This window comes from Struthio camelus, chromosome 23 (genome assembly GCF_040807025.1).
Source record: "Struthio camelus isolate bStrCam1 chromosome 23, bStrCam1.hap1, whole genome shotgun sequence".
Classification (NCBI taxonomy): domain Eukaryota; kingdom Metazoa; phylum Chordata; class Aves; order Struthioniformes; family Struthionidae; genus Struthio; species Struthio camelus.
This window is the reverse complement of record NC_090964.1, coordinates 4,026,518-4,053,630: the sequence shown is the minus strand read 5'-3', so window position 1 is coordinate 4,053,630 and position 27,113 is coordinate 4,026,518. Positions and strand designations below refer to the sequence as shown.

The 27,113-nt window shown below is 45.6% G+C and overlaps 1 protein-coding gene across 12 annotated transcripts in view; it reads left to right on the top strand.

The window, feature by feature from the left end:
• The window catches only part of HIVEP3 (HIVEP zinc finger 3), a 335,389-nt gene that overhangs the window by 191,806 nt on the left and 116,470 nt on the right, over positions 1–27,113 (top strand). For 9 of the 12 annotated variants that reach the window (XM_068917181.1, XM_068917188.1, XM_068917183.1 and 6 more), the window contains one exon: positions 21,428–21,523. The exons of 1 other annotated variant lie outside the window; for it this stretch is intronic. The gene's annotated coding sequence lies outside the window, so the exon portion shown is untranslated. Of the gene's footprint in view, positions 1–20,952; positions 21,163–21,427; positions 21,524–27,113 lie in introns of those variants that run through there. 2 more of the 12 variants (XM_068917184.1, XM_068917182.1) reach the window with 2 other exon arrangements.

Here is a 27,113-nt window from a genome sequence, read left to right as displayed (position 1 = left end):
GCTCTCCCTCCAAGGTGGATATCTTTGGGATTTGGGTACAATGAATGCCTTATTCATAAAACTACAAACACTGTAAAAAGAAGAGAGAGAGAGAGAGAGAGAGAGGAAAAAAAAAAGCGTCCCACCCTAAAATGTTTCTGATCTCCAAACAGCTATAATTTTGGCTTGCTCTGAGAACAAGCTGAGGTAGTGTTCATTTTAACAGCCAGGAAAGGGCTGTCTGTTTATATTTAGGGCCTTGTAGATTTGAGCAGTATATGCAGGTGGCACATTAAAACGTGTGGATGATTTCTTACCAGGATAAGGCTGTGTTTTTACTGGACAGCCTTTAATTTGGTATGAAGGCTAAGTAAGTAAGCACTGAAATTTTTGTTGCAACACTTTCTGGGGTTAAATTTTGTAGCTTTTAGAGTGTTATTTTGAGATTAATCCTGGTGAATTCCTCCCTCCATGCACCTTTCAACAAGGTTCTGCCCAGAGCACACATTTTTAAGAGTAGGTTGGCAGCTCCTACCACTTTGAGGCTGTAAGACATTAGCATTAGTGATCATAGTTCAGTTCTTCCAGGGTAAGTGTTAGTATACTGCAGAAGCCAACATAAGTAAGTGAGTAAATAGCATCTTCCAGCGGTGAGGTGGGTAGTGATCCGGGATCTTAATCAGGCAAGCCTTTGTAGCTCTGATTTGCACCTCTAAACGGGCTCTGTGAGAAGGCGGCTGTGCCTCCTTCTTGCTGATTATCCTGTTAGCTCAAGGAGCTGCAAGAGCTAATTCCCTGCTCGTCTGGAATCATCTTGATTTCAGTAGCTTTTACTTTTATGATAACATCTCCAAATGATAGGAGAATAACATCTCCAAGACAGGCATGTGTACTTTCATGCCATGGCTTATGGCATTTGGCTCGTTACTGCTGCTTATCCCCCACTACTGCAAAGTCTTGGTCAAGATGCAAGAGTGGCAGCTCTCCGGTATGGCTGAGGACTGTCCCTCAGTGTCCAGCACTGTTCATCTCTGGAAAAGTACAAACCTTTAAAAAGCTTGCATGCCATTTGCTTTTTGAGATATCAGAGAGAGCTTTACAGCAAACAGAGATACTCAAATTCTCTTGTCGGTATTTGGGACTTCAAAGCCTGGTCCAGCCACACTTTGTTCTTCTGCTACCCTTCACTGGCTACTAATCTTGTTCTGATAACAGAATAGTACCTTTTTAATGGGGGAGTCCAGATGCTTATTTAGTATTGGTAAAGTCTGAGATCGCAGGGCTGGGGAGGTCTGTAAGAAGCAGAGTGCAGCTATTACTGTCACTTGTCTTGGTCTTCTGGGTGCAGCCTAAGCTCAGAGGTCTGCTCATGGATCCAGAATTAGAAAGCTGGTGATACCTGGACATGGCTTTGGGAAATTGGATAGAAAAAAAGAGACATCCAGGTTCTGCTAACACTAAAATATCTCCAGGCATATTTAGATACTTTGCTGTGGTAACTGGAGGGCCTATTTTTAGCACCTTTCCCAAGATGTCCCTCTGCAGTACACTGAATTGCTTGGGCAGTTTGTGCACAAAGTTGTCCCAGGGGTTTTCAGGTTAAAATGTATATTAATTCCGAAAGCATTCCAAAGGATTACATTCTCCTGAATTTATCAGACTGTGATTCAGAACCTTCTGGCTGTGTGTGTTGCTCAGAATATCTGCTGGGTATCTGTGAAATCCCTAAGTCCCGCACTTAGGAACTCGAGTTGGTCAGGGGACGGGAAGGTTTTTCTTTGAGTTGGTCAGATCCTGACTATAGCGTTAAACTAATAATATTATAGTGGCAATTCATTTTAACAGTAAAGCAGCGTAATCCCAAAATATATATTAGCATTTTTAATCATGGTATATTTGGCCTTCAGCCAGCAAAAAGCCTCTGAGTCTAATCTAGCAAAGATCAGCTATATGTTTGCCTGGGAAGATTGATCACGGAAGAGAACAAATCTACATGTTCAGATGGACATTTGTGTGCGATTTTATAGGTAGTCTTTTACCATCTCTTAAAGTCCCTCAAATTTCACGAGATTAACACTGGGATATTTATAGGTTCCAGTTTTCAAATAGAAGGTGTTTAGAAAATTCAGGTTGAAGCTCTTATTTTTTAGGAATTTTTTTTTAATGCTCTGTAAGATAAATATTAAAAAAGAACAAAAGCAGTCCTATTCCAAGGACCCACAAACAGCAACAATACAGAAGGTGAGGTTCTTTTTCAAATGTTGTTCTTCATACTTGATTGTCTTTCAGCCGTAATCATTTAAATACACTCCCATATATTTGAAAAAATAACAACAGGACATAATTGCGCTATATCCATAGCTATATGCTTATGAATAGAGTGCATTTGGTGATATATTGTTGCTTTGTTGGATTTTTTTTTTAAAGACATTCTGCAAAATGTTTCCGTGTGCGTTTTAACAAGATAATTCTCCATTTATACGCAGGTTTTATATTTGTTCTTGCTCTGTGGCCCCATTATTCTTAGAAAGTTTTAGAAATGGAATGACTAAAAATATGTAGAGGAATGTCTCTGCACTGTGGGACTCAGGAGGAAAGCTATCCTTACGTATACATAACTTAAGGCTAATATAAACGCTATCACAGAGAACTCAGATTGGGGGATTAGGATATTTTGGCTGGGCCCAGGTCTGACACACAAATTTTTAATGCGTTTCGATATTTAAGCCTCTTGAAGAAATGAAACACCACAGCTTCCAGAATTATCTGTGAGTAATGGGTCATCTTCACTCGGTGTGAACAAATTTACTGTTAAGAGAAGTATATGGCTGATGGATCTGCTTACATACGATGCTTCAAATATATGCATTAGGATAACAATGGTATCACAGAGTCAAAAGCCAAGAGCAGACACTGATATTCTGCTGTTGACGTTTGTAACATGGGAGCTCTTGTCCGTTGAAGACTCTTACTTCACTTTTAACAAGGTATTTCTCAACCATGCGTTGTCATCTGAAGTTGCATTTTAAACATATGCTCTGTTCTGCAGTCATATGAGCAATTGTAATATTTTTTCCGTATAAACAACATCAGAATTAAGAATGAGCAAGTAATGTTGTGCTCTCACAACATTTTAAAATGTTTTTGGATTTGCCTTAACCACCTGGGAGTGCAGTTATGCATTTAAAGACTGCAAGATGAAGTGACTTTAAAGCTCAGGAAGATATTTGTGTTTTAAGAGTAATGTTTACCAGCTCAACTTCATGTTGACATGGATAAACAAAATGCCTTTTTTTTTTCCATTTACTCTTGTGCATGTGCATTCTTCAGGAAAAAGACAAAACAAAACAAAAAACCCTCCAAAACACAGTATCTAGAGTGTGAATATTAAAAACAGGAGGCTTCTATGGACCTGTTAGGTACAAATAAAGTCAATGAGTTGCATTTGGAAGAGCTAATCTGAAACCTATGTGCATGTATAATCCTGATCAATACGAGATCTGGTGAAATTGGTGTTTACCTATAGTCCTAATCTTGTCAAGGGGGAGCCGACAGGAACATTTGGCATTATCGAACAGGAGAGGTTGACGTGAAACCTCTCGCTGTTTACTGCTGTCAGTTTGCCAGGGGACAGCCAGGATAAAACCGACTGCATGTGTATTAGCTCAGCATGACTTTAAGGGGAAAAATTGTCTGAAGCCTGTTATGGATGTGAAGTCCTTATAGGACGATATGGTTTATGCTATTGTAATCTGGAAGCAATAGCGTTTTGTTCTCTGCTTGCTGTGGTAGCATGACAGCTAAGGGGAAGCATCTCAGTGTATAAACTCATGTTTTTCACCAAAGCATGCAAGGAGCATTAATGAGATGAGAATGGAACAACAAAATTTTTCTGTTGTGTTTATATTAATTGAGACGAACGTGAAGGATTTCTATAAAGCCAGTGCAACGTTTCGAAAGAGTGACTCACTTTGAAGTATGAGTAGCAGTCATTGCATTTCCAATACACACTACATTTTTGCATAAATTCAATCAATACATTAAACATACTAAAAAGACAATAAGATACTCAGGTCGTGTTATTTAACCTGCTCTGAAAGCACAAGAGCAAGTGGCCTCTAACGAGATTATTACATTTAAAAATACTAAGCCAGTTAGTTAAGACAGTGCATAATTAAGGCCTGGAATTCATTGCCAGGAATATCTTGGAGTATCTTAATAACATTTTAAAAGGAGACAGACACATCTATTAATAATAAAATTTATGCATAGATCCATCCTGTGAGAGGTATAAAAAAAACAAGACTACTTGAGAAATAGTCCCACATGTCCACATATGTCAACCACTGCCTCGCGAGTGCAGGAGCATTTTTTTTTTCCTTTTGTGGCTGCTGTTATGCTCCGATTTGTACCTGCCTTTGAAGCATTGGCACCTGCAGCTGGGGGAGATGGCTGAACTAAAAGGTCCATCAGTTAATCCTGCATCCTTCTCCCTGAGATTAGGCAACTACTCAGATAAGCAACAGGTCAGCTGAGGCACTTCAGTGAGCACTTGTGGCACTTAAGGTCACAGGACTGGTCCTATGGCATTTAGCAGAGCAGAAAAAAGGTGTCAAGTCTTACAGCTACGCAGGGTGGTTTTGTAGCAGTTTGTCTATAAACAGCCGAACGTGGGGCCTGGTGAATCGCTGCATTTCTGAGCTTCGGCTGTTTTGCTTTTGAGCTTTTTAAGAAAAGCTAGAGGAGCGAGCAGGGCAATAAAACTGGCTGCCAACAACCTCAGCGTGTTCTTGGGATTTCACAATCCCCACTTTGTGCTAGAGTTAACCCAAGTAAAACCCGCACAGAAGGAAAATGGGATCAATCTTTTCTCACCAAATGGTTGTCCAGTATCTGTGCTCGGTGTCAAAACTGAGCTTTACAAAGGGAATTGAGGAGTAATCAGCTTTAGGCCACTGTAAATCTAGGCGATGATGGGAAGTGAACTGCTGATGCTGATGGTTTCTGTCATACCGCCTCATGGTCTGGTGTGCATTAGTGTTTTTCTGCTCTCCGAGGTCACGCATGGCTTGGTCCTGTGCAGCGTAAGGAGAAAAGCGTCGTTCCAAAGGGAAGCAAAAGCCCGCGGTGGTGACGCCGTGGGCAGAACCCAACTGCACTGCCCAGGCCTCTGGGTGGGAGCTTGCCAGGACCTAGAGGCCCCATAGCATCTTTTCGGACAGCAGTGATGCCTTGCTGCCGTGTTGGGACACCTCTGAGAAATGATGGCCCCGACATGTGCTTCTTGCCTCTGATCTCAAGCTTTTCTTGGTAGCGAGAGTCTGGCCCAAGCCAACCTGCCTTGCTGGCTCCGTGCAGTGGAGGGATGAAGCCTTTTAGGGGTATGGCAGCGCTCCTACAGCAAATACACTGTGAGCCGTATCGTAATTTGTAGACGGACACGTGGGACCAGGGTCTCTGTGTCCACCCTGGGCACTTCGTGCTGCTCAGACCGTGCCGAGCGGCAGAGGCTGGTGCTTACTAGCAAGCCTGAATTCCTCCTGCGACACAGGGGTCCTGGGCGTTTTAATGCCATATAATTTGCCTGTGACAGATATTTACTTCCCGACTTGGGGGAGGCAATCTGGGGCAATAAATTCTTTGGTTTCTCTCTGCTGTTTTCCCTCGTTGTCCTAGGGACTGCATATTTGATTTCCCCTCTCTGTGCCATCCCTCTGTGCCTGGCTTTGCTGCCACATCCCACTGCTTGCTGCTGTCTTAGACTGTACATACCAAAGGGCATGTATGGGCAATTCACCTTTACGCGTATTGCACAAAGGGTGGTAAAAAGAAACCTGAGAGGTGCTTGGCTCTCAGTTTCTACTGATTTGGCCTCTGGGAGGTGATGGGCAGGTTTACTAGCTGGAGAAAAGAAAGCTATCAGATTAACGATCTCTTCTCAGCCTTGTCCTTAGAGCTTGCTTTTCTTCTAACAATCCAAGCTCAAAATAGGGGGGAAACTACCAACTCAAGCTACAGGCCCCAGCTCTTGGGGCTATTCGGAGCCAGCCTTCTGCAAGAACTCAGGACCTAGCCTGCTCGCGCTCGCTCCTCCTCCTCTTCCTCCCTGGCTGTGGCCGGCTCCCTCCCCAGGAGTCATGTGAATGGCAGGAATCCAGCAAGCCCTTACACACTGCAGCTCTTTACGCTTTGTCAAAGGCCTCAATCTTGGAAAGTATGTAAGAACATCCTTAAACTTAATTATGTGTTTTAGCACCCTCCCTAAGTAGGCATGCTTTTTTAATCTGGACCCTAAGTAGGAGGTGAGAATAGAAGGGATGGGAACCTCACTAGCTTCACCCTGCAGGTTTTAAGTTGTTTTTACACCAAAAGATCATTAGTTTCTGCTGTCTCAAAAATTAAACCTTTGCTGTCTGTGTTCAGTGTCAAGATGTGTAGATCTTACTGTATAGTTATATTAGCTCACTTTACCTTTCTCTTCCAAGACGGGTTTAGCACTAATTGACCAGAATTCAAACCAGCTTTCTCTCCTGGTAATGTGGTTCATTGCTTATAATTGACCACTTTTCTGGCAGGCAAGAGAGCTGTACCAGCCAGCATATACTGTGTGAGTGTATCCTATAATTACTTAGATTTAAGTCCTTGAAGGAAAATTTTAGGAGTTCCTTCTCTGCTGAACTTACTGAAACTAAAATAATATATATATGAAAATAAAAATTTCCAAGCTAATCATTTAAACATCTAACCAGAGTTAGGGAAGGTAGCTTAGCACTGCTTATTTGCTAGCAGAAAGCAGCTTTTGGGGGAGGCTGGGGAGCGGGGGGGAGGAGGGGTGGGAATTGTAATTTTGGATCTCCAGGAAAGAAGACTGGGTAGGTTATTTTTTATTTCATTCTCTCAGGGCTGTTCAGTTGTAACTGGTGACACAAAGGTACCAGAAGAGTTTTAGCATTTTAAACGTACAGTGTGCCAGACAAACCTCCCCTCACAATCCTGCACGATATTGCAGCCCTAGCCCTTCTCTGGCCCGTCCCGCCCAGCCCAGCCCAGCCTGAGGTGCCATCCTCCTGCGTGGGGGTACCTGTGAGGGCCGTGGGAGTGGAGGTGGGCTGTGCTCCCCTCTGCTCTCCCCCAGTAGATGGTAATCCTTTCTTTCACAGCAAAGTGCTGGAGCAGTGCAGGGCTGCCAATACATACCCCATGAGTGCAGGCTCAGGGGAAGCTTGCTAGTCCTAGGTTGGTGCTGCAGCCCACAGAGGTGGCCTAGGTGGGCATGGTCATGTCCTGGCACTAACTTGCACGGCAGTCTCCACCATGAGGTGATGCCTCCTGTCTTTCTCAGTGGGAAGCGGGAGCGCAAGTTTAAGGGGAATGGCGATCCCTAGTCTAAATGTGCTGCAGCACCAAGGTAACGCCATAATACTTAAACGAGTTTCAGTACTGGGAAGGAGCTGACTATTGTCCATCAGCAGTTCTAGCTGGATGGAGTCCTTCATTCACATGCCATTTGCTAGGCGCAGCTCTTGGCTGTTTAACCCTTTAACTAAGGAGCCATTAGCAGTGACTCATTTAGAAATGGAGATTGCTACATACACCTTGGGCAGAAAGAAAGGGGAGCAAAGGCCTACTTCTTTGTATAGTGCTGGGTCTTCTGGATTGGGTTTACATGCGCCTCTGACTCCATCAGTTTAGCGTGTGTGTAATCTTCACAGAGAACAAATGATGAGCTCCAGACCACTTAGGTAGCTCACCCTTAGGTCTCACATCACCTCCCGAAACAAGTGTGGCCGCAAAACTAAATCCAGGACGTCTCCTGCCTGCCTTGGAGTACATTCTGAGTGGGCTGGACGGTGTTTGAGCAGGTGCCTGCTTTTGGATGAAGACATGGATCAGGTGTAAGCAAAGTGTCCAGCTCCCAAGTCTGGAGCATTTTTGAGCCCGTATGGGTGCCTGAATACAAGCACCCAGGGATTTTTTAAACCAGACGGGCCTCTCGTCAAATTTGGGCATCAGCAGGGCTGGACAACTTGGAGCATGGCATTTCTGGTTTACTTTTTTGAATCTGCACATCACATCAGATGCCAAAGGAAGTCAAAGATGCCAAAGCAGATGCAGAAACATCTGGACCTAAAACTCAAAGATTTTCCCCATCTTCTGCTCATACCGAGAGTAAATCATTGGCTAATCTCCTGGTGAGTGATAACACAACTTCTGCCATATAGCCGTGAAGGAGAGAAGAAAACTGAGAGAGAGTGGGAGACGTGCCTCACTGTTTAAATTAACCTCTCTGAGATTCTTTTCAGAAGAAAATGACAGCCTGATTTGCAATAACCCTTTTCTACTACCTTGAAATTCACTTGTACGCCTTTCCTGCTCTCTGCATCTAGAAATAAATCAAGCACTGCAGAAATGCACTCATGGAAATGTACCCTTATATTTGGCCAACATATGCACTTGACAGCTCAAATATGCATTTTCAGGCAGTGCTGTTGCTCTGTGTTTCTTTTCCAGACCCCCCGAATATGGAGCATTGATTTTACTTTCAGGCTTTGAGATTTTTAGTTTGTTGGAGTCTCTAGGGGGTCGCAGAAGGGGGCTGCAGGAGCCTTTTAAAATTGCATGACACTGTTTTGGGGAGTTGTAATGGAAAACTTAACCAGGTTGAGCAGAAGAGTTTTAAATACTTCGTCCTCCAAAATTAGTGAAATGTGCATGGATACATGAGCACTAGGTTCACAAAAGCTAATGGAATAGCACATTGTTAAAGTATCACCCAGCAGCTGCCTGGGCCAAAACTCACTTCATCTTGGCCTATGGTATCAGGGCACAGATGCAGATAATGCTTTTCTCTCTTTCCACCCCACAAAAAAGTCTGACCAAGAACTAAGCATCAAGGCTCTTATCTCATTTGACAGAAATGTCAATCTAGAGGCAAAGAAAAAGGACTACTAAGTACTTAATTTCTCTTTTCCCTCCCAATAAAATAACCAAAGGGTATCTGTTGGCTAAATTTATATCTTTGACACAATGCTACACTGGAGAATGAACCTAAAGTAGGTTTAAAAATAATATTAGTAGTCATCCCTGTGAGCCAGCAGTTTAGAAAATTTGCATTTTCATACAACAAAAATATGCATGCTGTGAATGCTAAAACATGGCTACAAATTATCTAGGACTCAAACTTAGACAAGACTGTTGCAACTGAAGGAGCCAGTACCGTCCCCAAAAGACAGTGTGCTGTAAGGTTGAATATTAAAGTAGTTTGCCTATCCGCAAGCCTGTCTTGGACACTCGTGTTTGGAGATACAAAGCAGAAACACCACTGTACTTTCCTGAGCACTGCAGAGCAGAAAAAATTGTATTCACACCAACAGAAACTTTTTGTAGGAATATACCAGTTCTGAACAGTTTTCTTAGATCTGGAATGAAATCTGTGACAGAGATTCCCAGCAAGTCCCCAGGCAGAACGGGGCATAGCAGGACCCTGCATGTGGGACACGCTTGTCCTTGCTGCTTTTTCTCACCATCTGACTCTTTATTATTTTGGAATGAGTCTCAGTTTTTGCTGTTGCTGTGCTCCACCTTTGTAATTACCCAGATTCTCAGCTGGCAGAGAAGAAAAGACAGACTGAGTTTCCAGACCTGTACTCAGAGCACTCCTGAGATACGTGGAAAACCCTAACCAATTGTTGCTCCAATTAATAACTAATTGTTTATGTATAATTAATAGAAAATGATCCAGTTCCTGGAGTGGAGAGGGTTATGATCCACCTCAAACTTGCCAGGGTATTAGGATGCTCACCTGGATGGAGAAGAAGGGATCTCATCCTGAGTTTCCCTCATTACCACTGAATGCTTTAAACATCAAATTTGTTTGGGCCAAAGGACAGGGTCTTTCTCCTGATTTCATTTGTCACATTAAAAACTGCTAAATATCTTCATTTCATCCTGAGGAAGAACAAGCAACTCTCTGAAATATAGATATACATGCACACACGCACACACACAAAAACCCCTGTCTCCCACCATCTCTACTGAAAATGTAAAGTTATGTGAACTTTCCCTATCTTTCTCTCACTGAATCCGCTCTGATCGGGATACTCCATTGGGAGAGCAAAGTCTGCTTTTAATTTGTTCATTTGCGTTGTGGGTGGTGGCTTGTAGGACTGGTATGTAGTGGCTTATTTAGGAGTGCAGGCAATCTGCACCCTAAAGGCTCCATTTAAGTTTTCTGGAATTTCTGTGCTATTCTCCAGATTCCCAGAAATCTGCATTGACATTTGCCAAACCATCTGCTTTAAGAAAAAATACCAAAATCATCTCTATGGCCAGTTCGTACTCTTTCGGTTGCTTGTGTGACCCTGAAAGCAGAAATAAAACACAGGACAGCAGAAAAAAAAAATTTTTAGGGGAAATAGCTTCCCATGCAAAGTAAGTTTATCAGTGGCTGTCCTGGTGGTTATGGAAACTCCCTTAATCCTTAACGTGATGTGTGGCCATGCTGTCTACAGGATAGCCGGCCTAAGAAAAACAATAAATGGATGCATTAAGAGAGCTGGGAACTTGCCTGTGGACTGTTTACTTTCAATTTGTCAAAACTAAGTTTGGAAGGACATTTGCCAAATCTTGTCTAAATTACAGTTTCTCTAATTCTTGAAGCTGCACTGTTAACCATTAGGGAAGTTAGGCCTTCTACAGATACATTTGATATATCAAGATATCACTTGATATGCAACATATATACAAGATTATCCCATGCACAATTCAAAGGGGCTTACTGGAGACTGACCATCATCTGAAAATAGTCCAGGCCCAGTTAGATTGTAGACACAAGTACAGCTCCGGTCTTGGCTGTTGCAAAAGTGTACTCGGCCCTGTGGGGACGTGCCAGCTAATTCCTGGCTGCACTAAACTTCCAAGTGGCCAAACCATTCTGCAGCTGTTTTTCCCTGTTTGTGCAAGCTGTTGGCTGTTCAAGGTTTTCACGAGGACAGCAGTGAAGTCCTATCACCCTATGGAGAGCTGTCTTTGTGTTCCCTTGTTATATCTTCTTGGAGTGCAGGTTGACGATATGGCCACGTTTCTTCTGGCCACTTCTGGAGAAAGGATGCTGGACTGGACAGACCTTGGTCTGACCAATAACGGCAACTCACGTTGCCGGATGGCTAATCTGGAACCACAAACACTGCAACGATAACTTGACGATTCGCTGCTCTGCATTGGTTCAGGCTATTGTCAGGGTGGTTTGGATACCCTCATTTCACATGTGTATGTTTGGATTTAGTTTTGTGTGTTACCTGAAGTCTTAATTTCCTAAGTTTGTAAGTTCTAAGTTCTAATTTGGAGGGGTCTCTAATGAATTTCTTTGTTGAAAATGTATATTTTTTGCATTGAGTTTATTAGTGAAATGATACATAACTGACTATAGGGATAATGCATAATAAGCACAGTGAGCGTAGCCATGTGATGCTTCTAATGATTTGATGAAGTGTAAAATAATGCATGCACATATACACGCATACACACATCTTTTAAGAGCGTGTTACCAGAGTTTGGGGGCAGTGCAAGCAGCAAGGTTGGGACTCCTGTCACCTCTCTCTCCAATTGAGAAGTCATCCACAATCCCTTCGCAGTCAGCAAAGAGAAAGAGTTTCGGGGCACGATTCACTATTTTAGATGTCTGTCTTATAATATAGTGAATCCGCTCTAGAAGTTCCTCTGTAAGAGGTGTGTATGTATTTACTTTGTAAAAAATCTGAAGTTAGGTGAGATAAATTCCTGCCAGCAAGCATATCGTGTAAGACAGCCCTGAATATATTTTTATTAGCGAGAGCTAGGAAGCCTGTGCTGCCAAGAACAGCAGATTGGGAAAAGGGGTGCAGGGTTATAACCCCCAGTGTTTTGTCTCCATATGCTCAAGGCTTCCTTTGTGCTGTGCAGAGGCGTGCAACGATGCCAGCCAAAGCGGTGAGGCCACGGGGAGGCTTTCAGTCCCCGCTGCTCAAACTAGCGAGTGGTCTCAGCATTTTTATCAAGCAGGGGCAAATGAGCGATGAGAACTCTTCACAAATTCTAGTTTCTCTGCTCCTGCCCATTCGTTTCAGCCACTGCGGAATGCATGGCAGCTGTAAATAAGAGCAGTGATTTATTCTTTCTTGTGTCATACCGACCCTGCTTCAGGGATGTTGGATCAAGTAGCTGATGTAACCTAGGTACACACAGTGATTATGTACAACAGTCATTCATAACTTTGCTTAATTACACATGTTTTTTTCTAATGGCGTCTGTGTTTAAAATTTCACTGAATTTTAACTTTGCAGAAAGCATTTCAGAGCCAGTGTTGCTCGATTGTGAAATCGCTTTGGACAAACACAAGATTGCTGCAGAAACTAAAGTTACAGACCTACTCTGATATTATTTTTCCGTAGGTGCACATTTTAAAAATTAATTCTATACTTTAAAGAACAAAGGCCATAGATTTGGAGAGGCTTTGCTACAATTTTTTTTTTATATGTCAAATAAATGAAATTTATTTGTGCTTTACGCAAAATGCAAAACTCCACTGAATCTTAGCTGTAAGGTTATGGTTCTTACTTGAATTATTCTTTTTTTTTTCTTATTTCAATGGAGCACATGGCTCACTGTGGTTGCTATGCTGTTGTCCACCCTCCTTTGGGCTTCCATCAAAAGATGCTGTCGTTTAAGGGCCAAATGCTCCCCCCGCGTCCTGCAGCATAGAGCCACAGATGCAAAATTTGTGATGCTTGTTTATTGAAGTTTATTAAAAGGACACAATTCACTAATAAAACTATTTTTTTTTTCAGTTGCTAATTGTGACTGCAAAGAGAGATACAAAACTGCAAAGTGTTTCAATTTTTTTAGCAAGAAGTAGAAATGATATAATGCAATTCATGGAAACAGCAGCAGAACCTTCTGTTACAGGTCTCGTCATAGAAGATAAGTCTTCCGAGAACATTTACTGGTGAATTATTACCTGGCTTCACAGCATACAGATATTTGTAGAGTTTCAGTCAAAACATACATGACTGATGCTATTGCATTAAGCGTTTTAAGAATTTCTAACTGCTGCTCAATATACTGCATTTGGAAGAAACACATTAAGAGTTGTGCATTTGTCCTTAAGTCCTAGTAGAGGAGGCAGCTTTAACAAATGCATGAATGTTTCCTCTTTAAAAGAAAATAAAAGCTGTTATTGTCCAGTTTGATCCAGGCCTTGTTTTCATCCGTCTCATAATGTAGCCTCATTTTAAAATGCACTTCAGGAATAATCGAATTTTTCTTTAATTAGGACATATTATTCAATCTTTCTTATGTTTTTCCTTATGCTACTTCTTCCAGGACTGGTCCCAGTAAAAAAATTTGCAGCGTAAACTGTCCTCTTCACACAGCTTTGAGAACGTGGGGCCAAATCCAACCTCAGAATTAGTCCATTGTAATTAATGGGCAAATTGTTAGGAAAAACTGCCCTTTTTACCTGTTTATACACTAATGATATTGAAAGAGCACCCATCCGAAGGCCTGGGGGCCTGGGGGAAATTTTTTAAAACAGACTAAAGCAAGAAACAAACCTGACAGTTAGCTAGAGCAAACGAAAAGATCCCGCAACTAAACTGCGAGTCCCTTCGGCCTCGCTGCTGGGCACCTCGGCTTACCCCTCGGCTCGCCTGCCAGCAAGATAAACTGGGCCTGGCAGCGTAATCGGAGAGCGGGCTGTTATGGGAGCAGTGTGCGAGCGAGTGTTAAAGGTCCAACGCGGCGTGCTCTGCTCGCTGCCTCCTCCTCCTCCTCCTCCTCTCTGCTTAGGACAGGTGCCTCCGGCGGCAGCTCTAGCAGGACGCGGGTAGAAGATGCAGCCAGCTACTGCTTTGCCTGGGGTTTTCCTCTAAGACTCAAGTGATAGCAACATTTGGGTTAATCCCAGCCATAATTATGCCAGCGCGCAGGAAATGCAGCCCTCGCGTTGTACTGAAACGCACGGCGGAGCTGCTCGCTGGGTGCAGAAGGCTTCCCGTCCAAGCGCACGGTGGACGCGCAACTTAAAACCTGGAGCTCGCCCGGGGGCGCGGGCCCCGGCGCTCTCCCCCGCGGCACGCCAACATCACACAGGTCCACCATCAGCGGGCTCCTCCCGTGCACGCGCAGCGCTATTGCCCCAGCTTTGCGTTGGCTCACGCAAGCAGTTAGTGCTCTGCAATGCTGGTTTTTTCCGAAGGGCATGGACACGCTGGATCAGGCTGCTTTGGCCGGACAACTCACTGCTGCTGGTGACTGATGGTTTGCTGTGAGCAGGCAGCGAGGCACGTACTGCAGGAAGGTGGGGCAACAAGTCTGGGATCTTACTCTGTTCTCCCTTGCCGTGGTGCGAACTGGAAGTGAGTGGGTTGACACTGGTGGCAGGTCAAGCCCTGTGTTTGCTTTTACACGTATTCTTTCTCCAGGGTGTGTGGGTTGTTGGAGTTTTTGTGTTGTTTTCCTGCTATCTCCCCTGCCCTTCAAGGATTCTGTATGTAATTCTGTTAAGTTATTCATTTCTTTTGCCTGTTTTCTTGTGTCGTGCTTAAAGCCCCACATGCCACTGCTGATTGCTACATATGGCTGTTATTCTGTGCCTCCTAGAGAGAGGTCTTTGGATGTATGTACTCTGCATTGCACTTTGGGAGATTCAGGCCTCAGGGCTGCGTGTCGTTCTCCCTGCTGCTGTTGAGATTCCTGCTTGGGAATTCATGATAAGAGCATCCTTTGCCATGCCATGTTTAAGGCAAAAAATGAATTTAAGCAGGATATTTCCACGGGACGGTTGATGATTTCACTGTCATAAATGATTGCCGTTATTTGAGAAGCATTGTCTGGGTCAAAATTAGGGGAAAACAGGTTTTAGCCAGCACTATTGGATTTGTAAATAATGACTTTTGTCTGAAAGGCTGGCAGGTACTTGCAGATTATATACCCATAATACCGACAAAAAGGATATGGCTCAGGGATCAGTGAATGGTTTTACCATTAGGCATTTAGGAAATTTGACCCAAGAACAATTTTTAATAGGACATAGGAACTCTATGGTGTAGAATTCAGAAAATTTTCCCCAATAGGTTGTGTGATGGCAAATTGTGAGCATTTAAATTCAGTTGTTAAAAGCAAAATGGCACTTTTTTTTTCTTTTTTTTTTTGGGGGGGGGGGTTGGAAATGATTCCTGTATGCACAGTATAATCCAAAAAATCAGGTAAAAATGCTTATTTAATTTTCAAATTTACACTTGTTATGTATAGAAACCCACTCTAGCAGATGTAGACCTACTCTGTAGTAACTTGTTTCATGTGTATTGATGTGGTTATCAGGGTGTTTACTGTATATTGACCTATGTCAGCGGTTTCCAACCTTTTCTGATTTGTAAATCTTACATTTCTACAGCAGGGCGCAGTCACTTGCAAAGCATATTTACGCTACCAGGCACTGGGTTTGCTCTTCTGAGTTACAACTCACAAAACCCTTACGAGTTGCCTCCGGATGCCCAGGGCTCTGCAGGCTGGCTGGAAATTACTGGCCTAAAACTGATAGGAAGGTTGTGCAGAAAAACAAGAAGGAAGGGGAACGAGCGCGTCCAGGTAGCCTTGTCCCTTCCTCCGGTGCAAACACAAGAGGGCCCAAACTTACAGCTCTAAAGATGGTATCTCCCGTCTCCAGTTAATTTGCAAAACTGGACTGGGCAAGCAGGAAGCCGCTGAGGTGCTTGTTCAAAGAACCAGGCAAGAAGCTGCTCTAAGACATAGATGTCGTTTATTCCAGGGGTGCAATAAGCGCTGCTTTAAGGCCCTGTGCTTGCTGTACGTACCAGCGGTCAGGCGCTCCCGAGGGGAGAGGTTACAGCTTTCAAACGGACTCACTCGCTGGGTAAGGCTGAGCGGCAGGCAGGGCGCAGACAGAAAGCTAGGGAACTGTGTAATCGCCGGCGGCGAGGAGCTAAGGTAGAGCGGAGGGGCGCGCGCAGGAAGAAGGCTCTCCAGGGCACGGCTACCGGGCGAGTCGCGCAGCTGTGCCACGTGCGGGAGGTGGCGAAACGGCTCTGCGGCAGGAAGAGCTCGGAGAGTTTATTCATTAATTCCCGTCATGCCAAAATGCACCAACCTCTTCTACCCAAGCGCTTTTCACCATGGCAGGATACATGTATTCGCTTGAATTACTCATCGCTGGCTGCAATTTCTGTTCACAACATATTGTTTGACAAATGTCACTTCTGAAGAAAAATAATTCAAATTATTTCTTCAGGACAAAGTTTCAGATTTAACATTGAGCAGATGCTCTGTCTAAAATTAGCATAATGATTCCTCATGCCTGCTACTTACCAGGACATGTGTCTTTAATGTAAGTGTTGGAATAATAATGAAACTTTGCAGTGATTTTTTGGGGAAGAGTCTCCTGAATGCTTTTTGAAACATTTAATGAGCACAAAGACCTTCTGAGTTAAGGAGGCTTGTTATTCCCATTTTGCAGATGTGAAAAGTGAGACGCGGAGCTCACGAGATGCCTGAGGTCCCAAAGCAAAGAAATGTTAGATCTGGTACCAGCAGTCGGGAGAGCAGGGCCGACCGAGTTTCACAAGCAGCCAAACTGGCACTGCCTTTCAGTGAGAATTAAGTTCCTGACTGCTGATGTCATGTTTGAAAAGGGACGTGGGCTTCGGGTGTCAGACTGTTAAAAATAAACACATCGAAGGAAAGGTGCCTAATGGGATTTCCAAAAGCGTGGGGAGTTCAGTTCTTTTCAGTATTACTGACGGAGGGGCTGAGAACCTCAAACTTTTGAAGATCTCATTTCATTTTTAGGTGCCTAAAGGATTTACAGTTCAAATTTTAAAAGGTGGTTAAATATGTTTGAAGATGTCGCGTTTGATTCATAGATTTGTGCCGCTCCAGCTTTCCAAAACTGGGAATATGACATCGTGGCCTCTTTCCCAGTCCCCTCTTCCAATCAAGAGTGTGATTGCTCATGCTTGGACATAGATGCTTAAAAAAATATAAAAATAAAACAATAAAAAGCTTTGTAAATCCCCAGACTGTTTCCCCAGGTGAGAAGACTTCAGCGTAGAAAGGTGAAATAACTTCTTGATAATTATATAAGGAATCAGTGGAAGAGTTTATAAGAAAATCCCAAATTCCCACGCCACAGTGAAGGGAGCCTCCTTTCCCATTCACACTTACCCAATGCTCAAATAGGAACTCTGGCAGTCGCGTATATGGAAAACTTGAAAGTACTGACCATGCTTTCAACCTCTGTCAATGTAATGTAGCATTAGGAAAAAAAGAGATGAGTTAGGAAGGTGTGACCAGCTGGGAGTGAGCAGACCACCAGAAAGTGCTCTGAGGACTGCATTAGAAACCAGCGTGCTACATCGGAGGAGGTGAAAAAACTAATCGTGCTCAAAAAAAAAAAAAAAAAAAAAGGTAGAAACCGTTTCAAAGCGGCCTTGACAGACAGCTGGTAATTTTTGCACATCCTGGACCACGCTGGGGTGAATAAGCTTGGGTGAAGGGATGGGGAGGTATCATAACCCCTCAAGAACCCTGAGGGAGGAAGAAAGTCTGACCTTTAAAAGTAAAGTGAGATGTGGTTATTTTAACCATACTAGACCTGAAGACAGGCCGTTTCCTGACTAAATGCTGGTTTCTAACAAAGGATTTGCACAGAACTGCTCATCGTGGCCTAGGCTTAACCCTGTATGTCCTTGACGCTGCAGTCAGGAGAGGAAATGCAAGGGCACCTCTCCCTTCATTTTCCCATTTAAGCAAAACCACTCTCTTCCGCCTAAGAAAAGCCACAGCCGCTGGGTAAACACCTTTGTATTAATTGCATTTGAATGGCAGCATTTGTACCCTTCAAGGGAAAAATATATTGACCTTTTGTATGTTGTAATATAGAGGTCAACGGGGACAGGGCATTTGGGTGTGTGACCAGGAAACTCAAGGGTGTTGGCTAAACCAAACAAAAATCCATAGCATGTCCTTTGAGGAAAATTTTAAATGTGCCCACGGGTGGTACTCTTGTGGTATGCTGTCAAGACAGCAGTTAGCACCTTGTTACTGTTTTCGTGAGTCCTGGGGTTGTGTCTTCCAGGGAAAGATACTTCACCAGAAGAAGTGCTGAATTCTCTCTCAGGCATGCGATGTACCCTTGCCTGTTCAGGCTGCAAGGGGATATTTTAACAAGTGCTTCTCACAGTCCTTTCTCAGGATATCCCTATATGCGAAGAAGGGGAGGAAAAACTGTACACGCTTCCGAAGGAACTTACCTGTCCACCTCTGTGGCCCAGGCAGATCATTACCATTGGGAGGCTCCTGATGGAATCGGAGACACTTGCGCAATAACTGAGAAAAAGCTGATTTTCCACACTGGCTTGGAGTCAATGACAGATTTCTGTCCAGTGGGATGGCTGGTTTCGCTTGTGCTTAGTGGTCCTCATGCCGTGGCCATGCTCCTGTGAGCTGCATTTCATTTATTACATGACTTTCCAAATGCTAACGTTCAAACCGATTAAGACAATTGATTTCTTGCCATATTCAGTCCCCTTGCATCAGTGGGTTACGTTATCTGCCCTTCAGTGACAAACCCAAATTCTTAAAGCTGTTGGCCAAGCAAACCCAAGTCAGTTGTGGCGCAGTGAATCATGCAGAGCTTGGTGCCGAGCTCCAGATGCGATCTGTTTTCTGGGGTAAGAAGCAAACTGGATGCGCTGCTGAGGTTTGTAACCCTAGCAACGGGGAAAGATCATCTTTTGACTAGTAATTGGAAGGAGTCCGATGTGAAAGTCAGCGTAAAGGGAAAACACACCCAATTTCAGTGTTTATCAAATCTGATTTGGGAGGGTAAGGGCAGTTCCACATGTTCTGGTTTAGAGTCCTTCTGGGCCTGTTAGTGTATCCGGTGTCTGACCGCATCCGTAATATTCCTTAAAGACCTTAAGCAACTGCACCTGCTTATACCAAAGTGACTCAAGCTGAGAGAGATGGGGGGAGACCATGACAGCATGTGAGTACAACTAAACAAATAATGCTATGAAGCACTCACACTCTTATTCTCATCTCTGTCCAGAATGAGAGAAGCTGAAATTAGGGGTGAAACTGGACTGTTGAGGAGCTAATGGGCACATAGAAAGTGAATGCATTGTATGGTAGTTTCTCATTTGTAGCACTGAAAGCATTTTGGGGATGCAGTTCGAATGAAGCTGCTCTGTGGTTGACTGGAGAGAGGCCAGACTGGTGTTTTGGTAGCAGGTTTCCAATCATTAATTCTCCTGAAAAGCAGCATTCTGTTTACAGAGTGAAACAACAACTCTGTTGATGTTCACCCCAAAAAGCCCGGCCTGTTAGGTTCCTTGTTTGGCTGCCAGCATAATTCTTTCCATCATAGGGACCTCACATCATCGTTATTTCTTTGTTAGATGACTTTTTTGGCTCAATCCTGCCTTTATAGTCTAGAGTCAGATAGGAACGTAGGCTTGGCAAGAGTTTTTCAGAGTAGTGATTTTTTATCACGAGTTTGGAGGGCTCTAGTGTAGGTTTGCTAGGATAGCTCTACCAGCTCTATTGGTGCTGCTTTACACCAGAAAGAGAGAGTTTTAGCAGATATACCATATAGTGGCAATATATGCTTATCAAGCATATACTGATCAACTGAGCAAAATAAGTAACCTTGGTGATAGCTCTCATTTTTGCCAGTAAAACCCTATGTGTAGTAAACTGCTAATTGCTATAGAAGAAGCATGAAAAATATTCTGCTGAATACAGACATAAATTTTAAATGTAAACACAGCTTGGGATGCAAAGTTACTATTCTGCTTTCTTCTAAAAATCCCAAGCCTGCCTCTTTACAGCTGCCTGGACTCAAAACCCAGGGTTATCTTGTTCTGTCCTCTGAGCTCATCTCGGGGCCGGGCTCCATACATCCCCCCCCACCCCCCCCACCAGCCTGGAAGCGGGATCCCGCATGGGAGCCAGGAAAAACACGGCCGAAATCCTTTTGCCATCACCACGTGGAACAGGAACACGCTCTGCAGAGCTCGCCTGGCTGATCATTTTGTCTGCCTGCAGCCGTATGAAGGAGCACTTTGTCTCCTCCTTTTAGTAGAAGGGAGCAGGCTTGCAGTTTGTTACGGGCAGTAATTAATTTAAAGAAGAAGAAGGGGTGCGGGGGTGGGGATAAATCAGCTTGAGGGGACGGTGCTGCACGGGCACTGCGAGAGGGTGCGCGGCGCAGGTCGGAGCGGGCCGCGCAGGCGGCGGGGCCGAGCGCGGTGGCGCAGCCCCGCTCCGCGGCCGCCGAGCCGGGTCGCGACGGGTCGCGACGGGACGGGACGGGACGAGCCGCGCCCGCCCTCGCACGCCTCTGCGCGGCCGGGGTGGACGACGTGAGCTCAGAGTTTCCCTTCGCTGGAAAAGCCCGGCCGGGAACGTGGGCAGTGCTGCCGCTGCCTCCCGCACCGCCGGGCCGGGGAGGGGGGGATGCACACGGGTCCCCTTCGGTTTGGCGTCCTCCCTCGACGGAGCGGCCAGGGCTGTATGTGTCGTCCTCCCCCCCCCCCCCCAGCCACAACTGCCGCCCCGGCTCCCCGCAGCGCCCGCGCAAGCCCGCGCCGCGGAGGCGCTGTCGCTGCCCGCCCCCTCTGCTTTCCCGGCGGGGCGCTGCCCCCGCGGAGCGGAGCGGAGCTCCCGCCCCGGCCGGCCCCGAGGGCAGCGCGGCGCCGGGGGAGGCTGCCGCGGGCAGCGCCGGCGGGGGGCTGGGACAGGCGGGGAAGGCAGCGAGGAGGAGGAGGATGCGGGGGAGGAAGGCGGCGAGGGAGGGCTGGAGAGGGGAGGGAGAGCCGTGCCGGCAGCCCGCTCCGCCCGCCGGGCTCGGGGCTCCCCGTCGGGCTCGGCCGCCCCTCCCGGCCAGCGGCCCCGCTCCGCCCCGCCGGGCTCGGCCGCGGCGCCGCAGCCCCGGGGAGCCGCGGCGAGGAGCCGCCTCCTCTGCCCGCTTCCCCGGGGGGTTGGGGGGGGGCGAAGCCGGGCTCCCTCGCCCTCCGACGGCACCAGCTCTGCAGGCAAGAAGCCGCCTTTGTGATGGGGAGCGCTTGTGTGCGTGCGTGAGAGCGAGCGAGACGGTCTCCTTCCAGCGCCTGTGCTCAAGCCCTGGTGGGTTTTAACCCCCGTGTGGGCGGCTGAGCCGCTGGGAGTTGGGAGAGGGCTGCCCGAGCCCCCGGCTCGCAGCGAGTTGTGCAATGCCCCGGAGGCAGCCAGGGGCTGAAGGATTCCCTTGTCTGTGCCGAAAGCCACAGCAGCTGCTTGACAACAGGAAACAATGTGTAGTGAATGGAAAAAGGGGGTGGCGCTGCCTGAACAACTTCCCTTTACATCACTGCCCAAATAAGGAGCTTTAAACTAACCTTTTCTATTGCAGCCCGGGCAGAAGATCCCCCTGGAGTCCCAGGGTCCCTACCTCTCACCGGGCAGAGTCATGGGAGAGCCGCGGCTGCAGTGCAGGGGGCATGTGCAGGTAACAAATCTGATTGCTTCATTCCAGGCACTCTACGCTTTTGGGGGGGGGGGGGAGGTACTTTTTTTTTTTTTTTTTTCCTTGTATCAGCTCTGGTCAGTGCTGAAAGGGGCGGCTGGGGGAAGCGCAGCAGATCAGGCGTAAGTGAATTAAGAGCACTTGTAACACTCGGGCATGTCTCCCTGATGAGGTCACTGTAATGAGTAACCAGGAGTTACTGGATGTCGGACTACTGTATACTGTAAACACCAAGGGCTTGTTTCTCTTGATCCTCCGCCAGACAGCCCGGGTGCCTGCGCTGGCAAATAAATAAACTGCAGTCCGAGTCTTAATTGGCGGGCACCTCTAATTAACATCCTCCAAGCCGAGGACTTTCACTCCTTGCACCATGTGGCACCAGTGCTTGGGGAGCTGCCTGTCTGGGACGGATTTCCTCCTTATCATTTGCACAGGAAAGCAAGTGGGGAGTGAAAGGGTTGTTCTTGGCCGACACGTGACTCTAGTAAAGACGCTGTGCTAGTAAAATTCATGAGTGAGTTCCTATCAAACTGACTTTCCCAACTTAGAGTCAAAAATATCTGCTAGACTAGTGCAGGAAGGTGAGTAGGGAAAATCTGCTAGATGCAGAGAGGGAGGGCCTATACCTGGGGCTGACCCGTTGGGCATTTTATCCTTTTAAGGGTTTTGCTGCCGATTAGCACCTGCACATCAGCCTAAAATGAGGCAGCTTTAAAATGCACTAAGTCTGAGTAAGTGAGTGCTAGCGATTTAAGCTTCTTAATCCTTCTCGATGGAAATTAATAAACGCTTTTGATGCACCCAAAGGTGCGACCAGAAATGCAGACACGTGCTGAGCTGCTCTATGCAAATGTGTGGATTGTTATTCCAGAAAAGGTTCTGTGCATTTTTTTTTTCTTTTCTTGTTCTTTAGCTAATTGGCCAACCATCGCGAAAGCCTGGCACTTTTACCCAGTTACACTCTGGTGAGTGGAAGTGGCCGGGGCAGCTGACACCGTGATTTATGGTGTGAGCAATACAATCCAAACCCTGTGCTGCTGCTAAAGGATAACCTGTAGCTTATAGGCTTTTAGTTTCCCCATGTCAGAAGATTATTAGTGTTAGCGTGCAGGGACGCTTTTAACCTTCAGTGTCTGGAAAGCAAGCCGTTGGATGTCCTGGTAGCCCCTTCTTCATTTCTCTTGTCTCTCTTGTATTACTGGGCTTCAGAAATCCCCCTGGTATGCGAAGCGGAGGAGAGCTGTTCATGCTTGTTGGGGAACTGTCATTTTTTTCTCAGTATTTCAGGAACATTTTTGATTCTCATAGAAAAATGTGCACAGTGTTGTCAGAGTGGGTATTCCCAGCAAGAATAGGTGGGATCTGCGTGGGGTGGGACATCTTAGTCCTCACTTGGCTCACAGGTTTCGACAGACTCCAAAGCTCATTACCATGATCCTCCTTGCCCCATCCCCTTCTTCCCCCACTGACGGTCTTAGCAGACATCTAAGGTCCATCTGAGAAGGTCCTGGAAATCTGTTTTCTTTCATGTCTAGAGAAGTATCCTTTAGTGAATGAGAGAGATACTGGAGTAGGAGATGTCAGGTAATATATGCTGTCCTGTCTTGCTTCTGTGAAGAAAGGCCTCTGTCTCCAGGTCTTTTCAGCCTGGCTTCTCATTCCAGTGAAAAAATCACAGCAGTGATTACTAAGAAAAGGAAAAAAAAATAGTAGAGAACTTCTGTAAATTGCGCATCAAAGACAAACTTTCAGAAACTACTGGTTGATTAGCTGATGAACATGCTGCCACCAAGCTGCTTGTTCTGTGCCTCATGTCGCCTGGGACATGCTCAGCGCACCCAGAGGTGCATTGCTTGTTTGCCTTTGAGGAACCCCCTCTCCTCTTCTGGGGGAGCTACTGCAGTATAAAGGAAGGGGGTGTATTCTTGTTCACGATGACTGATCATTTTTATCCTAAACCGCAATGAGCGTTTCTGATTTCTCTGTGTGAGAGAAAGATTTGTATGTCCCAGCGCGGCTTCTATACCGCGCTCTCAGTATTTTAACAAGGGACTCTCAGACGATTTCTTTTCCTTCTGCCCTGGCGAGGGGCTGTTCGGGTGCACGTGTGGCAGAAAAAGCAGAGCAGGGACTGCAGACCCTGCTCGTTTGTTTTCCCATTTGAGCAAAAGCATGTTTGCGCAACCATGGCTGAAGAGGGAGTGGAACCACGGGGCGAGCGAACTCAGAAATATTTAGAGTTTGCTCTTGAAAAATATACAGAGGCTGTCAACAGAATAGTGCAGTGTTCAGCCTCGCGCAGCTTGTGCGAGCGTGATCGGATGTGGGGAACTACTAAGGCGATCCAGAGGGGTAAGTCCTCTGAGAAAAGGCTCCGAAAATAACGTTTATTCCGAAGTTAAAAACAAAAGGGCTGTTGAGAAACCTTTCCTGAGCCCCGGGGATAAGGCATCACTGACATGGGTGGTTTAGCAGTAATCGGAGAGTGTAGGGAAGTGTATCCAGCCTTGGGAAATCACCACAGCCGTCCTGTCGATTGGGTGGCAGGTCCTTAATGAGGGGCTCCTGGGAACTCCCCGCAGTACGTCACTGGCAAATTCCCATGGCCATGTCGGGTAGCTCCTTCTGCGTTAGAATAGCTGGATTTCCTCTGGTTTCCTCCGTCTCCCCTGATCGTCGAGCTTCCTGCTGACTCTGTGCTCAGAGGAGCTCTGCCGTCATAACTTCTGGCCACATTTGGCTGCACATGTTGAATGCAAAAAGTGTTTCAGCAGACTCGCCATTTCTAAATCGTTTTAAAGCAATTTAGTTTCTTGGCAAGGGGTTCAAACTTAAAAAAAAAAAAACAAACTTTGGAAAGGAAAGCAATTTATTTAAAATATACATTCAACACCATTGTCTCTGACTTTAAAAAGACTGCTTGTTAGTAGATCTTTATGGCTCTACTGGGATCAGCAGTCAGTAGGGCCAGTTAGGATGCTGGGGAAGTGTTTATTCTGTTTTCCATTCTGCCCATTACACTTGCCGAATTCTTCCCACCTTTTGCTTGTTAATCTGGGCCTGTCAGAGTGACTGATTTCTCACTTGCGCTCCCTCTCCTGGGCTCTGCCGAGACCACCTTGTACGAGGACAGTTGTGACTAGTGCTCCCACTGCTACACAACTTGAATTCGAGACATAGTCTTTCCGAGGCCAGCTCTGCGCAGTCGGCTGGGATCTCGGTCTCTATAATCGGTGCAGTAATCAGAATAGGGATTTTCGTCCTGCCCTGCTCTAATTACATGCCTGCATAAGGTGAACCTTTTAATGAGCATCAAAGGAAGCTTTGTGTGTCAGGGAGGGCCCGTGTTAAACTAGGGGATTATTCAGTCATTCAAAAAACATTTAGTTAATGTGCAATAAATCTTCCTTATCCTCTACCTTGCCTCATTTTCTTTGAAAAGCCCTGAACCAAGCACAGCCCCTTGCTCCCCAGTGATCCAGGCCGTGAGTAGTCCATGTAGTAAGCTTTCACTTACTGCCCACTGCTCTGAGCTCTCTTAGAAGGTGAGCAAGGATTGCACGTGCGGCGGGGTAAGGTGAGGAAATTCGCTGCAGAGCAGACTGAGATGAGCAGAGAAGTCCCTGAACATTTGCTACATGGAAATCTTCTGGGAAGTCTTTTCCCTAAGAGAAAGAGTAATAACTAATCCATTTAAATGCATCTAGTTTTTCTTTATTTTTTTCTTTTAACACCTTTTTTTCAGCAGCACAGCAGTTTTGATTTGGGGGCATTTTCCTTCTGGGAACTTCTCAGCAACTTTTAAGCAGGGCTAAATAGGACAGAAGCATGAGCGGGATCAAATTTTCCTACACTACCAAAATGGACTTGCTGTGAGTTGGGGCTGTTTGTTCTTCACTGCCTTGAGTCCGGTGCGGTGTCTCACATTGGCACAAAGCGCTCGTAGAGCAACACTACTGGAGTGAGCGAGCGAGCAGTTGTGAACAGGCTGATCAGCTGCTCGGACTTTGGAGGCTCCCCTGTTCATTAAGCCGTTAGGTTCTGCAGCGCTGGGAGGCTTTGGGGTTTCAGTTATTTTGCTCTGCTTTATTATTAGACCTGCAGATTTTAGGATCCCGGAAGGTTAAGGTGTGTCAAAAATTGGCTTGATCCAGCTAAATTGGATGTTGGATTTCAGTTTCTGCAATAATGTTCCTCTCGGATGCATCAAGGCCTGGAGGTGTTTGCTGAGCCCTCATTTGGTGGTACAATTTAGAAGAATGTTAGTAGAATCCAGTAAAATTGAACCTGGCCCTTTTCCCAGCAAATCTGGTTTTAAGTGTAGTAGTTCCCTGAAGTCTTTATTGCCCTGCTCCTGTGTCCAAATTGAAATCCAACTATTGCGTTGCTTAGATGGTCTGTACTGAAGGGTAGTTTACTACTTCGTAGAACTTAAAAGGAACAAAATTGGTACAGCTTTTAATTATATAACCACCTACTGTTATTTTTCATAGTAATTAGTAGTAGATTTTAAGTCTCAGACATACATGGACCGGCCTTCTTCAGCTTCAGGTGTAGGATTAGTCTCTTGGTAGACCAGTCTAGAAGCAATGTCATAATGGATCTGCTGGCTCTGCTGTGAGCCGGCAGAGATGACGGGACCTACGTGGTGCTGTGTTGCAAGCTGATTGTGTTCTTGACTCAGAGTAGGGTATGGTCTCATGGTACAAGGCTAGTAAGCCAAGTGCATGTTTGGGCACATGCTCCCCGAATGTAATATAGTAAGATGAGTAAGCTGTGGCTTTAATGCTTTAAAACTCTCAGTGTCTCCTCTAGAAATGATGGTGTGCAGTCTCCAGTCATTTGATCTGGCGGAGGTGAATGAGGGGTTGTTATTTAGGTAGTGGTGTACAAGCTTTGCAAAACAGGTTGTGAAACGTGGAGAGCTCCTGTGAGCTTTCTAGGGAGTCAGGAGTGAAACACCTTGGGCCCCTGACCTCTAGCTGGTGCCTCTTGCCCCAAACTGCTGGGAGTTGCCCAGAAAAGGGTGTCTAATAGAAAAACCTTTCCCCATTCCCTTATTTTCAGGTTACTGTCTCGAGCAGTGAGCACCCCAAGGGAAGCCACAACCAACTCAAGGCCAAAGCAGCAGATTTGTCAGTGAATGGAATGTGTTTCAGAGTTTTCCATGAGGCATCACTGACTCTTTAAATAGCTGCCCACGGGTTTCATTTGTTTCCTCCTGCCCTTTTTTCGATTTTCTTGGTTTTGTTTCCTTCTGGGGAGATCTGCTAATGTAAATGAAAAATATAGGCTAACTGAAGATGAGGCTAAAATTAGGTGAATAGGAATAAAAAAAAAAAAAGTTTCATAAAGTTCACAGGTTTCAGAGAGCCCTGGTATGACATGCATCACCTATAAAATAAGAGCAGCAGTAGACGTCTTGCTTTGCTAGGTTAACTAGTATTTGGTAGCAGGCTGGTAATTTGCAGTTGCTGCCTTCTCTGCCACAGGGGTGTGAATGTGATAAACTCCTTGGAGTCACTAGAGCTACACCAAGTTATATCAGCTGGGAATCCTACACTTGGAAAGC